The following is a 7284-nucleotide window of genomic DNA, read 5'->3' on the forward strand; positions in this document are numbered from 1 at the left end:
AGAAGTAGGCTGATTTTCATATGACACTGCGTTTGTCGTGTGACTTGATTTTGTCAATGATCGTTAAGGGATTATGTTGCAGAAGTTTGAAATGCTTTTACACAGCTTGGCTTGCCATTGTGAATTTCTACCATCACTAGGAGAAAAAAATGTCAGGGAACCCATTGATCCAAAAATAATGAGAGACATGACTTCAGGTGAACCCACCCTGAAGTTTGAGCCAAGCACATTTTTTATTAGCTAAGCTCTAGTTGACCCACAGACAAACGTGCTAGAACAACTTTTTGTTGGTTCAAGTCACTGATTTTGGAGTGACTTTTTTTTTTTTTAATATAGCACTAATGTGATAACTTGACTAATACTAATGTGAAAAGCATTTGAATGACACCCTCAATTTTGGGACTTCAAATCTGTAGCTCTTGATGCATGGGACCAGAGATTGGAATTAAATTTATTTCATCTATAGAGATTCCACATTTGGGGCTAAGAAGTAGAGTGGCAGTGGCAAGGTCCAGTGCCAGTCCAGCATGCAGCAGTGGCATTAACTTGACTGAGGTTTTAGCTATCTACTCTCCCTATATGCTTTTCTGATTTTCCTCCCTAATTTGATGGCCTTCTGTGTTGACCTATGAGATAAATTATATTCTTCCCACAAATTTATTTTCTATTTAGTTTAACTTGGGTTAGTATCTATTATTTGCAAGGAAGATCCTTGCCTGGATCAGCCCTTCTGTTTCATTGGAAAAAGAGGATTGGGAAAAGCACAGAGCAAAATTTTCCAATAGTGGAGAAAGTGGGGTCCACAGTTCTGATGTCAGAGTGTAAGGAAAATTCTCTATAATGTAGGCAGGATTTTTATTTTATGCTTCTAAGGACTGTCAATGGTTTCTATGATCATGTAGAGCATCCTAGAAATGAAGTAGATGGAATAGGCTATGATTTGAAAGAAATGATCAAAGAGCTTTAAACAGTGAACTGCATTTCTCACCATCTGAAAACTAATAAATTGTGCCTCATTGACACTCCTTTATTATCTAATGGCTGATACTTCGACATTTTTCTAAAAACTAGTGAGGAACTGTGGAAAAAGTCATTAAGTGAAAAGAAGATTTCCATTGATAGGCATAAAACAAATATATAGAAGTATATTCATTGATTAGCCTTGTTTCAGAAATTTACATAATTATAGAAAAACATTTTTAAAACGGTCAATGCCAAACTTAGGTACTACGAAATCATTTATGTACAGATTTTTTAAAAACTTTTTTTTAACTCCTTTTTTCTGAGTGTGGGGGGCTTCTGACTCTTGGAAATGCTTCAGGTTTTTAAAAGTCTCAAAATGTATCTAATTGGGTGGCATAATAAATGCCAGATTCTCCAGTATTTTATAAGGTATGTAAAGTGAATGGAGACATGTTTGCCATTATTGTCATAAACCAGAAAATTGTGGAAATTTATAAAGCTGAAATCTTTTTCTGTGTAATCCCAGATAGATGCATTTAATTTCATTTAAGATAGATGGAAGAGAATTGAGTTTCATCACTCAAAAAATAAACTAATTTACTTCCCATTGATTTTTATATTCAATGCAAGGCATTTATTTCTAGAAATTGGATCACACTTACTTTGTTGTATAAGTAAAACTTTCATTGACTAGTGTATACATTTTTAGTTTATTGTCTTTTGCCTTTACACAAAACCTTTGGCAGACTATTCTTAATGCATATATTTTGGAGATAACTGAGTCTGTTTCTTGTCAGTTCTAAATGTAAATTATTTGCTTTTCTTGATGGTTGAAAACGCTTGAAGTCGGGGCATTAGAGGGTAAATTTAGTCCATTTATGCTTCTTCAAAGAATTAAGAATTTACATGATAGATGGAAGTTTACTAAACCCTGTTCACATACTGGATTTCCAAAGACAAATAAAGAGTGACCACCCTTTAAAGACTTTTAATTAAAATAAAACATTTAGTTTGAGAAAATAAGTATGGGGGAGAGTAGAAAAAAGTAGATAGAGAAACAAATTCAGAGAGAAAATGTCAAAGATCTTTCATATTCTCATGGAAGTAAAACAAAGAGAAAAAAAATCAATAAAACAAGCTGCAATAAGAACTGTTGGTCTGAAAATATCAAGCATGTATAAAAAAAGTAGGGCATGAAATTCAAATGTACACAGTTGCCATTTATTCTATCATGTATTTATACTATGAAAATATTTATTTTAGAAAAGAAAAAATTATTATTATTTCCATTTCCTAAGTAAAACCATTATTAATACATTGGTATGTATTTTCACAGTTCGTGTGAATATGTGCAAATGCACATATACTTGCCTATACAGCAATTTTAACACCAAGGGATCATACTCCATAAAGTATTTTGTATTGTGAGTATCCTTTCAAAAATTTACTTCATTATATACATTTAATGTGTAAACATTTTTATTTTGTAGGGTAAAAAAATAATGAATTCTACCAATTTTTTTATTGATTTCCTACATCTTCTATTATTAAAATTCAGCTAAAGCCCTGGGGCACCCTGAATGAAGGAAAACTAGAAGCACTGGCTCTAAGAGAGACGGCCCATGACCCTTAGGCTGTTGTATAAGGAGCTGCTTTGCTCAGTCAGCCTTTTCTATAGCACATCCTCCAGCTCAGCTCACTTCTGTCTGCTATTCAGTGTCTATCAGTTCCCAGTGCTGAATTCCTTTTGACCAGCCTGGAGATCATCAATTTCCACAACAACTTTGAAAACAGTTGCTCTTCTCAATTTTTTTTTTTTTAAATAGAACTGGATCAAATGCAGTACCTCAAGAAGCTGATTCCTTTACCTAATATTTGTAGGTATTACATCCAAGGACTCAGGGAGAAGGAAGGGACTTATTTAAAATGTTTTGTGCCCTTACTCTATAAACACTTATAAAACATGAATGTTAAGTTTTTTAAAAAGTGTAATTTCAGGTTTCAGGTAGGGTGGAAGGGAGAGATATTTCCAAGTGATCCTGCAATAATCAAAAGTAACAAACAGTTGACTCTTTTGCTTGCATGCTCCATGAATGTTCCCTTCTGAAGTAACTGCTGGTGTAATCACAGAATGTCTTCTATAACTCTTCAGAAACTACAGTGAACTGCACTAGATTTCACATACGTAGAACTTCCAGTCATGATGGGATTTTCAAGAACATATCTGGTAAAAAATACTGATTCTTCACTCTCAAAGGAGTTCTTTGTCCATGTTTAAGTAACTGCTGGTTAAGTGGGGACCAGTGAAGAAAATTTGTGCTATAAATACAGGATGTTTTTCAGAGCTGGGAAGGCTTTTAAAAATTTTCTAACCTAAATCTGGAGAGGTGAGGATACTTACCACCAAGTTCTGTACCTACCATCTGGATTGTGGCTCCAATCCCAGCATGCATTTTCTCATCACATAAATGGAAAAGGCAAATGCATTCACTTTCTTAAGCTGAAGTTCTATTCTTCATTCCTGTTTTCTCATAATGCCTTTTGGCATTTGTGTCAGAATTGCAACTGTATATACGTTGTTGAAAAGGAAAAGTGGCAGTAGGAAACATAACATTAGTTTTGACTAGATTATGTGAACAAGAATACTAAATAGGATGTATTCAGTGATATTTGTTCCCTCTAAAAAAAAAAATAAATAAAGAATTGGGGGCTTGTTTTAGTTGTAAAGCTCAACCAGTTTATTTTCTGAAGAGTCATTTTTTCCACCCTGGACTTCTGTGACTAATTAAAAGATGACAAATTTGGATGGAGCAGAAAAGGTCCATAGGGGTGTTAATAAACTTAAGTAGGGGAAAAAAAAATCCCTCCGAGAGATTGGCAATATCATGACTCAGGTGATTGTGAGGTTTTGCAAAGTCCACTGATCACACATGCCAGCACTAGCTTACCATCATTTCCCTATGACCATTCGTTTCCTTGTAACTCCACTGGGTGTGATATGCAGTGTCCTAGATCATCTATCATTTTGTTGGACTTCTTCATAGCCCCTTTTTCCTGGTTGAGTTATTTATGTAACATTATTCCACATGGGAAAGCCCAGCTGTTAAAGTTTTAGAATCAGGAGTAAGAACACATTTTTATTAGATCTTTCATCTTGTCTACAGTGTGTTTTTCTTGGTTTAAATAATGATAACAGCATGCTAGTTCCTCCACTGTAACTTATTGCCCTTTTTGTACTTCTGGGTTCCAGAAGGAGGCTGATATCAAACTAAATAAGAAATCAATATGTGTGTATAATGATTGTGAGTTTGAACTCAAGCAATGGGGTGGGTATTGCAAAAGTAAAACAATAGAATTTGAATCTAGACTGATGGAAGCAAGAGGGAGACAATATCAGAGAAGAATTTAGAAGATTAGAAAGTTTTGAGATGAAGGAATGTTACTGCTTATAAAAATAGGGAAACCCCAAAAGAAGCAGATTTGGAAGGGAAATTAAAGAATTCTATTTGGCATACATTGTTTGAGTTTCTAGGAGGAATTCCAGGCTCAAAAGTCTTACAGGGCATGATTATTTTGTCATGTGTCAATGTGGTTATGCTGGATCACATTTCCTAGAATTGCCTTCCTTATAAGGTTCTGGTTAGTATGAACCACAGGAGAGTCCTGAGTGAAATTTTTTCAGCAGAGGTGAAGCAGCATTCGTGGTAGTTCATAATGACACAGAGCTGCTGACTAATATTATTAGCATGAGGCAGGTATGGGACTGCAACTAACTCTACTTTGCCCTGGATCCTCTAGCTGTTCTGACTCCTGGGCTATGTGTGTTTAGCTCCAAGGTGAAGGATTCTGACTTGTTCTGCAGGAAGCCCACAGAATAAAGATTAGAAACAAAAACAAAAACTGACAAGGTTCAGCTTACCCTGAAACTTTTACCTTTCCTTTCTCAAAGACTGTGGAGTTTTAATCTAACATGAGACACAAAGGCTGCAGCTTTATAGACCAGACCAGCTCTTAAAGTTGTATAAGGTCAAATCCTGCCTGATTTTCTTTCCAACTTAAACTTTTCTATGTCGCACTCAGTACATTTATTCTCTATGCCAGTGTTCTTTCCATTTCTTCAAGTTGCAAGGTCTGTCCTGCCTCTGCTCTTTGAAAACTTCCTTCTACCTCTTTGCTCATGTTCTTAATCTGCAGTGGGTCTTTCTTAGTCTAACTATCAACTTTATGGATTGGTCTTCCTGACCATGACATTCAATTCATTTTTCAGGTTTGTTTTCTTCAGAGTTCTTATTGCAAGTTGTGTATGCTCCCCCTAATTTTGGTTAGTCTGTCTCCACTAGAATCTAGGTTCTATGAGCTGTATTTGTCTTATTCCACACTGAATACTCTGATTTCGCACTGTCTGGCACATGACATTTCTCAAAGGATTCATCTAGGAATAGAATGAGAGATATGAAGGACTCTACCTTGTAGGTCAGATATGACAGAGAAATTAATTTTCCATTCTTTGGAAAGCTTGCAGTTTAACCTGAACTCTTTTGTTTTTCATGACTGCTCAAGTTAATGCTTATTGATTCAGGGACTACCTCAATAGTATTTAACATGAAATTTCTGTTACATGTTAACAGATTTGATTAGACTTCCATGAAAATACTTGTGATGGGAATCCTGAAAAATAAAAAACAATTCAACTACCATTATGGATCTAAAACCATCATTATTATTTTGGCCTTTGATTCACTTAAATGTTAAGAATGATTAACACACTCACAGATCTGAACATTTACTTAGTTAAAACTAAGTTTTTAGAAAAACTCATCCAACTTTATCAGCCTATGTGTGCTCTACAGCTTTCAACTGCATATTGTCAACTTTAAAACTATATTTTACAACTCAAAATTCTCTCATCGCTTTCCAGGAAGTCCTCTTTGTGTCTAATATTAGTAAATCAGCAAGTTGGTTGGTCGTTCCAAAAGGGCTACAAGAATTTATAAGAATGAAAACTGTTAATGTTTATAAAAATAAGGAAGTGCAGAAGAAAAAATAGACTTAGAAGTTTTCTCTTTGGCATGAGTCTGAGTTGCTGGGAGGAAATGAGGCTGAAGCGTGTTAGAGGGTGTGATGACTGTCAGGTTAACATGCTTAGCCGGTACCACATTTCCTAGAATCGTCTCTAAGATTCTGCTTAGTGTGGACCAGAGGAGTTTTAGGTGAAATTTGATAGTATTCCTATCAAATAAAATCAAAAGAAAAACACCATCTTGAAAATCAGTATTTTCCTAACTTTATAATTTCCAAGGCTCAATCTTCTCATTTCATCAAGATACCTGCAAATCACTTTGTTTAAATGTGGATACTACAAAGGTTCTTCGATACTGGCCTTCTTGAAATCCTGTCTTAAAATGTTTAAAATTTTAATGCCTTCGTACATTACTTTTCCAGTATATAACGTAAAATGAATAGTTGGCCAAATATGTTAAAATGGCAGATAAATTACAGGTTTTCACACTTTGGGGAACCTGCCCTAGATACTTGCTCCTAGACCATTCTCTTTGTGAAATAAAGCTCAAATTGTAGTTTCCAGATATTACACAGTTCTTTAATGTTCTCATCCTCTACAAAACGTGTGAAGTAACTTACTTTTATTTTCAGTATTTATGCTTTTGACTCCCTGCACACCCAGATGATTCTGTAGTGGTGGATACTGATGTAAAACCACTGAAATGAAGACAAATTTTGTTTTCCTGGGTGTTAAGTTCAATGGTTTAAAGCAAAGTTTTTTTGACTTAGAAAAAAAAAAAAGTAATTTTTCCTGTAAGGTTTTGTATCAATTGACAGTTATAATGGAACATGAAAGTTTACAAATATACACTGAGGAAACAACTTATCTTCCTATTCATATCTGAATTATTTTTTGAGTTCTAAACCTACCTAAAAACAAAGTTGTAGAGATTCATTGGATAAGGTAAATTTTTTCTAGTAATTTGTTTAATAAAGTTTGTGTTGATTCAATTCTGGGGAAAAAATAGTACTTTAGAAACGCTGATGCAAGGGACAAATCTTTTTCAATTAGTAGTATATACTGGCTAAATAATCTCTGATGGATACTCCTCACAAGCAAATTTTCGACATAGAATGACAGCTCCTTGCCAGAATGTTTGGGTATCTGAAGGCTCTTATTTGAGAACAAGGTTAAAACTAACTTGTCAGTAATTAATAATTGTCACTTTTACTAAAAACCAGATTTCAACCGTCTCTGGTAGAATTAAAGATTTCATATCCAAAGCAAACCACCCAATTTACTTAGGCTGCTAGAAGAAA

This window comes from Ictidomys tridecemlineatus, chromosome 1 (genome assembly GCF_052094955.1).
Source record: "Ictidomys tridecemlineatus isolate mIctTri1 chromosome 1, mIctTri1.hap1, whole genome shotgun sequence".
In the NCBI taxonomy this organism is placed as follows: Eukaryota; Metazoa; Chordata; class Mammalia; order Rodentia; family Sciuridae; genus Ictidomys; species Ictidomys tridecemlineatus.